Below are 7487 nucleotides of genomic sequence, written 5' to 3'. Positions count from 1 at the left end.
GGAGCTTAATGGTAAGCGCCACTGTCCGTCTGTTGAGGAAACATAATGGTAAGTGATAGAAATAATGGCGGCAAGTAAAAACATCTCTGAGATTATGGCAATAGTGAACATGGCACAAGACGAGGAATATACTTCCAATGATACTAATATCTTCGAGAGGGGTCCAGAATACATTCCTAACGATTCAGATGACTCAGAGGTATCTTATTTTGTAAATATACTGTCTTTAATACGTTTCACGAACATAATGGTAAGTGCATGCACATACCATTATGTTTCTGAAGTACAATTGAAAATTACGTTCGCCGACAAGTACAAGATGTGTACAGTCCAGATCAGTGGTGCGAGATCATCAACAAGTCGGCTTGTATATAATACGAAAAGAGAGGATTTCTATCAAATACGACACTCTAAAGAAGCGTTTGTCTTCAGAAAGAAGACAGTTGATGATCGGGCTGTCAACCTAAGGAAAATATGTAGGTGGAAGGTGACCTGCGAATATCCATCATCTTTATTCATCAGTGAGACATTTTGTCATGACATTTGGCATGAAATAAACTTCAGGAAACGTGGAAGGCAAGGACCAGTTCCTACGCTTCGACTTAAATACAATGGGCCAAGGCTTATTGAAAAGAAGAAAGTTGCTGACGTCCTGTCGCTCCTAAATTACATACCTCCTGTCCACAATGGATTTTTCCTGTCACTAAAGCTAACATCTACATCTACATCCATACTCCGCAAGCCACCTTACGGTGTGTGGCGGAGGGTACCCTGAGTACCTCTATCGGTTCTCCCTTCTATTCCAGTCTCGTATTGTTCGTGGAAAGGAGGATTGTCGGTATGCTTCTGTGTGGGCTCTAATCTCTCTGATTTTATCCACATGGTCTCTTCGCGAGATATACGTAGGAGGGAGCAATATACTGCTTGACTCTTCGGTGAAGGTATGTTCTCGAAACTTCAACAAAAGCCCGCACCGAGCTACTGAGCGTCTCTCTTGCAGAGTCTTTCACTGGAGTGTCTCCATCATCTCCGTAACGCTTACGCAATTACTAAATGATCCTGTAACGAAGCGCGCTGCTCTCCTTTGGATCTTCTCTCTCTCTTCTATCAACCCTATCTGGTACGGATTCCACACTGCTGAGCAGTATTCAAGCAGTGGGCGAACAAGCGTACTGTAACCTACTTCCTTTGTTTTCGGATTGCATTTCCTGCTGTGGTGTGTCGGTGGGGTTGTAACGATGGAGGATTGTACTGAAATTCAGGTGGATCTGCAGCGAATTGACGCATGGTGCGGCGAATGGCAATTGAATCTCAATGTAGACAAGTGTAATGTGCCGTGAATACATAGAAAGAAGTTTTAGATGAATAAGACATTAGTAATGGGAGTGATGATTTTGCAGTTTCAGTAAAGTGTTGAAGACTTACTGTAAAATTTAATATGTAATGTTCTATCACTATGTGTTGTTAATGGTGTATGGTAATGTAATAATTTTTTTATATTTCATTTGTTTTAGTTAGTTCTGATTTTCATTTATGTCTGTATAGTAGAAGATAGATGTTAGAATCACTACAGAATAAAAGGCCTGTTCAAAAAAAGTTATTCAGATTTGCAGATCAATTGAAACTTTAGATGCGCTGTATCTCGAAACTGTGATTTTGGCGCTTACCATTTTGTTCCCCCGAGAAGCTCATTTATCATATCAGTAAAAAAAAAAAAAAAAAAAAAAAAAAAAAAAAAAAAAGTTGATGGTTGCAACATTTTTTTTAAGAGCTCGGATTATTGGAAACTCGAGCTATCGAGACTCTACTGTACTCACCGGCCAGCAAAGTGCTCGACGCGAGAGCCAGTAAAGACAGCGTTCTCGGCGACACGGCTGTTCGGACATGATGAGAACACAGCTCAAAGCTTCAGGCAGTCAGCAGCTCTCTCCTCGTTCCCAAACCACAAGGTGAGGATGGACTGACGATCCGCCAGTCTTACTCTACCGGGATGTAGCACTGGCACTCTGTTACAGAGCACAAGTTGCTCTCCGGAAATAATGCATCAGTAGTTTCTCCGCTAGGTCATTCGTCCCAAAAATGCTGGCTTATCGTGCCGTGCGAGAGCACCTCTGGACAGTGGGGTCAACGTGAATGTGATCTTTACACAGGTAGCGCTACCCGGCAAGCAAAGCTGGCAATTTCGGGTCGGTCTGGCGCCCAGCTTGATCAATCCATCACTTAGTCCCATAGCAGCAGCAGAACACGTCCAAGTTTCAATCTTTACTGCACTCTCCACTAAAAATCTAATAACTAGGCTCCCAGTCTATTTTACGAGCTCCTGTCTCTGCCTACTGTGAGCGAGACGATAACAAGAGTCGGCTAGCAACAAAACTCATAATAATATATGACAGGCAGCTGTACGTAATAAATATCAGCACGACAACTCCAGACCCTAATTAAGTGCTACGACTGCGTCAGCGTTTCCTTGCTTTATATGATCGTGTTCTGCTGTGGGAAAAATAGCGCTGTGATACGCTAGATCATATGTTAAAATGTTGTTTCTGCAATTTATTCTGCGTTTAGATACTAGATGCTTCGTCAATACTTGTACATTTCTTTTTACTACAACAAAAACATACAAAGGCTATTAAATAATTTCGTCTAAGCCTATATTGTGTCTGCAGGCGGCACAGTATATTTCGTACAAACACTGTCAAGACAATATTCTATGCAAAGAAAACTTCTTGCGAAAATAATGAAATCGTTATAAGGTGGTACAGTGCAAAAAAAATTCCTCAGTATTTTCCAATGGTTTGTGAAGGACTGAATCTATCCAAAAAACTGTGTTATATAAGAAGACCTCGTAAGTACGACTGTATACCGCAGACAATGTCTGTGGGCGGGAATCACACCCAAACCTAGGAAGAGGCGACAGAGGCGGAAACGTTCAGTGTCCCGTACCGAAGCTACCACACCTGGACCGTTTTATCAGAATACCGAGGTGACTGACGGCGAAACACAGCTGAGCGTCGTAGGGGGAGATGTCAGCGTACAGGCGTGTGCGCGCAGAGTTGCTTTCAGCAGCTTTCAGGTGTCTCCTGGCGCCGCCTTATAGCGTGCGTCACTGAGTTCGCTTTGCTGGATCGTAATTACCTAGTCGCTTGACGAACGCGCTCCTGTGTATTAACTGACAATGAGATGCGTAGATGTGACACTCTGAAAAGAAGTTGACGAAGCACTGAAAGAACCAAGTCGAAAAATAGCCCCTCGAGAAGGTGATATTCGCTCATCTAGTAAAAGCTTGCGAGAACCGACCACAACAACACTATTCCTCCTAGTATGCAAAACACGCTGCCAAACCAAAAAAGGGAAGCTGCCAGCACACACGGTCGCACCCCAGTCTAACTTTGTACACCGTCCTCTGCTATTAAATCGTTAAGGCTGGCAGCCATGGACAGACACCACAGTGCGTCACTGTTGTTCGTGTTTAGTGTTGTCACCAGCTCTCGAAGGTATACACTGAGCTGGCGAAAGTCCTGGCACACCGTGGCAGTATTGATTACACAGGCTACAAAAGGGCGCAGCTGCTACTTGTACTCAGGTGCTTCGTGTTTGTTTACAGCTTTCCGATGACATTATGGCCGCACGGCGGCAATTAACAAACTATGAACACGGAATGGTAGTCGGAGCTAGATGCGTGGCAAATTCCTTTCGGAAATCGTTAAGGAATTCAATATTGCGAGATCCAGAGTGTCACGAGTATGGCGAGATTATCAAATTTCAAGCATTGACACTCACTACGGACGACGCAATGGCCGACGGCCTTCGCTTACCGGCCGAGAGGAGCGACGATTGCGCAGAGTTGTCAGTGCTAACAGAGAACCGTCAGTGCGTGAAATAACAGCAGAAATCAAAGTAGCACGTACGACCGACGTATCCATGACGACAGTGCCGCGAAATTTGGCGTTAAGGAGCTGTGGCACCCGAGCGACGCGAGTGCCTTTGCTGACAGCACGACGTCCCCACAGCGCCTTCGTTGGGCTCGTGACCCTGTCGGTTGGACCCTAGACGACTGGAAAACCGCGGTACGGTCAGACGTGTCCCGCTCTTAGTTGGTAAGATCTGTTGATAGGGTTCGAGTTTCGCCCACACGCCACTGTGCAACGTGGTGGTGGTGGCTCCGTTGGTGTGCAGCGTTTACATGGAACGGACTGGATCCTCTGCTCCAGCTGACCTGATCGTTCACTGGAAACGGTCACGCTTGCATACACGGAGACCATTTGCAGCCAAACAGCGACGCAATTTTTATGGATGGCAATGCGTCATGTCACTGTACCGCAGTTGTTCGCGATTGGTTTGAAGTACATTCTGGACAACTGTGTCGGGTGGTTGGCGATTCAGATCGTCCAACACGAATCCCGTCGAGTATTTACGGGACGCAGTCGAGAGGACAGTTGGTGCACAAAGTCTTCCACTGGCAACACTTTCGCACTTCTGGACGGCTGCAGACGCAGCACGACTCACTGTTTCCACGACTTGTCGAGTCCGTCCCATGTCGAGTTGCTGCGCTATGCCCTGCAAGAGAAGCTACGACACGATATTAGCAGATATCCGATGACTTTCGTCACCTCACTGTACTAACAGTGTATTTAAATCGAACCGTTCACACACGTATTCCTCAGCAGTAACAAATAGACACGAGTCCACAGAATACTATGCGACAAAGCAGCTTCTGTTTCATATGAAATCAAAAAATAAGCAAATTACCCTATCCAATATTACGAAAGAGAGCAAAAGTTAAACAGAATACGAGTGCAATTCAAACAATGCCATACACAGACGATGATCGTAATCCGAAACATAATTTCCACTCGATTACAGGCACGCGGTCGAAATTGCTATATTGGTTTTTACTAGTAAATACATTTTTCCAGCAGACTACCATACGCACCCATAAAATATAGGAAAAAAATATTATCATCTAGTACTCGTACTTCTCGAACCAAGAGTACTGACTATCGTGTCGCATTTTGCCGAATTCGGAGTACTGTGATATTTCGGTGTTTTGTGAGTCCAGCTGGACAGCACTGGGATCAGCAGCCGTGCTTCACGTGCAGACGACGGTCGAAGAGGTAGGTCTGCGGTAATCGCAAAAATCCAAAGTTCTTACGGCCAAGTCGTCTGCCCCCGATTACTAGCCTAGAGTATCGAGCACTACATAGACACAGCACGTGGTTCGGTACGTCTACAGGATGTTTCGACAGACAGCAGAATCACTGGCAGTGTTTCACTGATGAGGACACGTGCCTGCCTGTCCAGAGTTGTCGGCTGCATGACCCAGGAGCGACCGGTAGTTCGGTGTGACAGAGCGAGCCGGCTCCGTTCAGGTATTATTGTTTGCTATTCACGGCCGCCGACTCCAACCTGTCGTTTTAATTATCTCACACGTTATTCACACGAACAATGGAAAGCTCTCAGATCACCCAAGGCCTGCAATAGTTTATGTCGTCCACAATACACGCTCTCAGGGACTCTAAAAATTCTACGCTCCGAGAGAAATTGGTAGTTAACGTACGTCATCAAGTTACTCACAAGTCAGTAAACTGTTTCTGAGAGTTAAATAATCGTTCGGAATAATTTATAATTTTTTAAAATACTGTAATCGTTCCAAACTCACTGGATTAAAATTTGGCACGTAGCCCATTTGCAAAAATGTTTCACAATTCGGTTATTCATAACCACATTTTTTATGAAATGATAATTAAATGGACACCCTAGCTGCAAACAGGCGTTGATACACTTCATTGGGGACATGTTGAAAATGTGTGCCCCGACCGGGACTCGAACCCGGGATCTCCTGCTTACATGGCAGACGCTCTACCCATCTGAGCCACCGCGGGCACAGAGGATAGTGCGTCTGCAGGGACTTATCCCTTGCACGCTCCCCGTGAGATCCACATTCCCAACATGTCCACACCACTACATTCGTAGTGCGCCTAATAGATGTTTGCCCATCATACTCATTACTCGTGGCAGATTAATCTTCCAAGTCCCGTACGAGTTCGGGCATAGCGTGTGCGTTCGCACAAGAAGGTCAAATTTCAACACAGTTGAATGCTATGTCATTAAACAATCTGTGGAGGGGTTAGATTGATGTGTGTGCTCGCAGTAAAACTATTGGAAACAATAAATTGATAAATCCGGAATTTGACGTTACGATTGTCTTTTTAAAGCACTGCAGAATTCCTAAATTGGTTGTCCCCATTACATTCTGGACGACCTATTGCATGATAGGAGAGAGACAACAACTTAAGAGCCACTACAAGACAGTCCGCTCCAGTGTACTGAGAAGCACTAAACAAGACAGACTTAAACAATATTCCAATCCGTAGTAGTAGTTCTCAAGGCTAGATGTCGGACATCCCACTCGTTCATATCCCGATATCGTCCCAGGCTACTTGCCGCCGTGGACGCACGTCTCAGCGACCGTGCCCGGCCTGCAGCCACACTCGGCCCGCTGGCGAGGACCGCCCGGTCGTGGGGAGTGTCCAGGATGACCAAAATGGTTGGGATTCGGACGTTATCAACATGTCCGACGCCAACATTCGACATATCCAATTTTCTCCAATTTCCACACACAAATCTGAGAATACCCGTAACACACGCAATCACGAAGGCTGCCCAACAACTGTTCAGTAGTTCGCTGTTGCCGGCCGCTGTGGCCGAGCGGTTCTAGGCGCTTCAGTCTGGAACCGCGCGACCCCTACGTCGCAGGTTCGACTCCTGTGTGATGTCCTTAGGTTAGTTAGGTTTGAGTAGTTCTAAGTTCTAGGGGAATGATGACCTCAGATGTTAAGTCCCATAGTGCTCAGAACCATTTGAACCACTTTTGAGTTCGCTGGTCACCCGACCAGGAGGCCGACAGGTTCCAATGGCGCTGTGAACAAGAACTGGCTAGCCAGCCAGTTGGAACTTTTCTTTGTACCCACCGCCCGCGACTGTCTTAAGTGCAAACGTCATTGCATTCTGGCTACCTCCGCTATGCGTACCGCGTGCCAAACGACGTCGTCCTAGGAAATCGGCCACATGTCAGAACACTGACCACTGTAACTTTACAACCCAACACATACTTTATAAACCTGCTGATCACAACGAAACTATCACACATCCCCTAACAAGTATAATACTTCGCAAATAACTAAATTCTGGTGATATCAAACAATACTGAGTGAAAATCCGCAATCGACGGACATGATCCATTTGTTTTTCTTGCGAGTGGCACCAGTGTGCCTTGGGAAGAAGACGTAATCGTTTACAAGGGACCACTTATTAAAAGTAGAATCACAACGATCGTGTTACTGGCACCCCGGACAAAGAGTGGTCTCGATTCTACAGGCACACACTAGCGTCGCCAATGACGGCCTTGTTAAAAACTATTCAGGCCTCATTTATCGAGGTGTGGTACTGCTTCCGAATTAAGTGGTCTTCCATGCAACTACTGCGAC

The 7487-nt window shown here is 45.8% G+C and overlaps 1 non-coding gene across 1 annotated transcript; it reads right to left on the bottom strand.

Annotated features, from left to right (window-relative positions):
• Positions 1-5808: 5808 nt before the first annotated feature.
• Trnat-ugu lies at positions 5809-5883 on the bottom strand. The gene has a single exon. It is a non-coding gene; the product is annotated as a tRNA-Thr (tRNA).
• Positions 5884-7487: the final 1604 nt, after the last annotated feature.

The sequence above is a fragment of the Schistocerca americana genome, chromosome 2, assembly GCF_021461395.2.
Source record: "Schistocerca americana isolate TAMUIC-IGC-003095 chromosome 2, iqSchAmer2.1, whole genome shotgun sequence".
Lineage (NCBI taxonomy): Eukaryota > Metazoa > Arthropoda > Insecta > Orthoptera > Acrididae > Schistocerca > Schistocerca americana.
The sequence above is the reverse complement of the archived record's forward strand: the minus strand, read 5'-3'. Positions and strand labels throughout refer to the sequence as shown.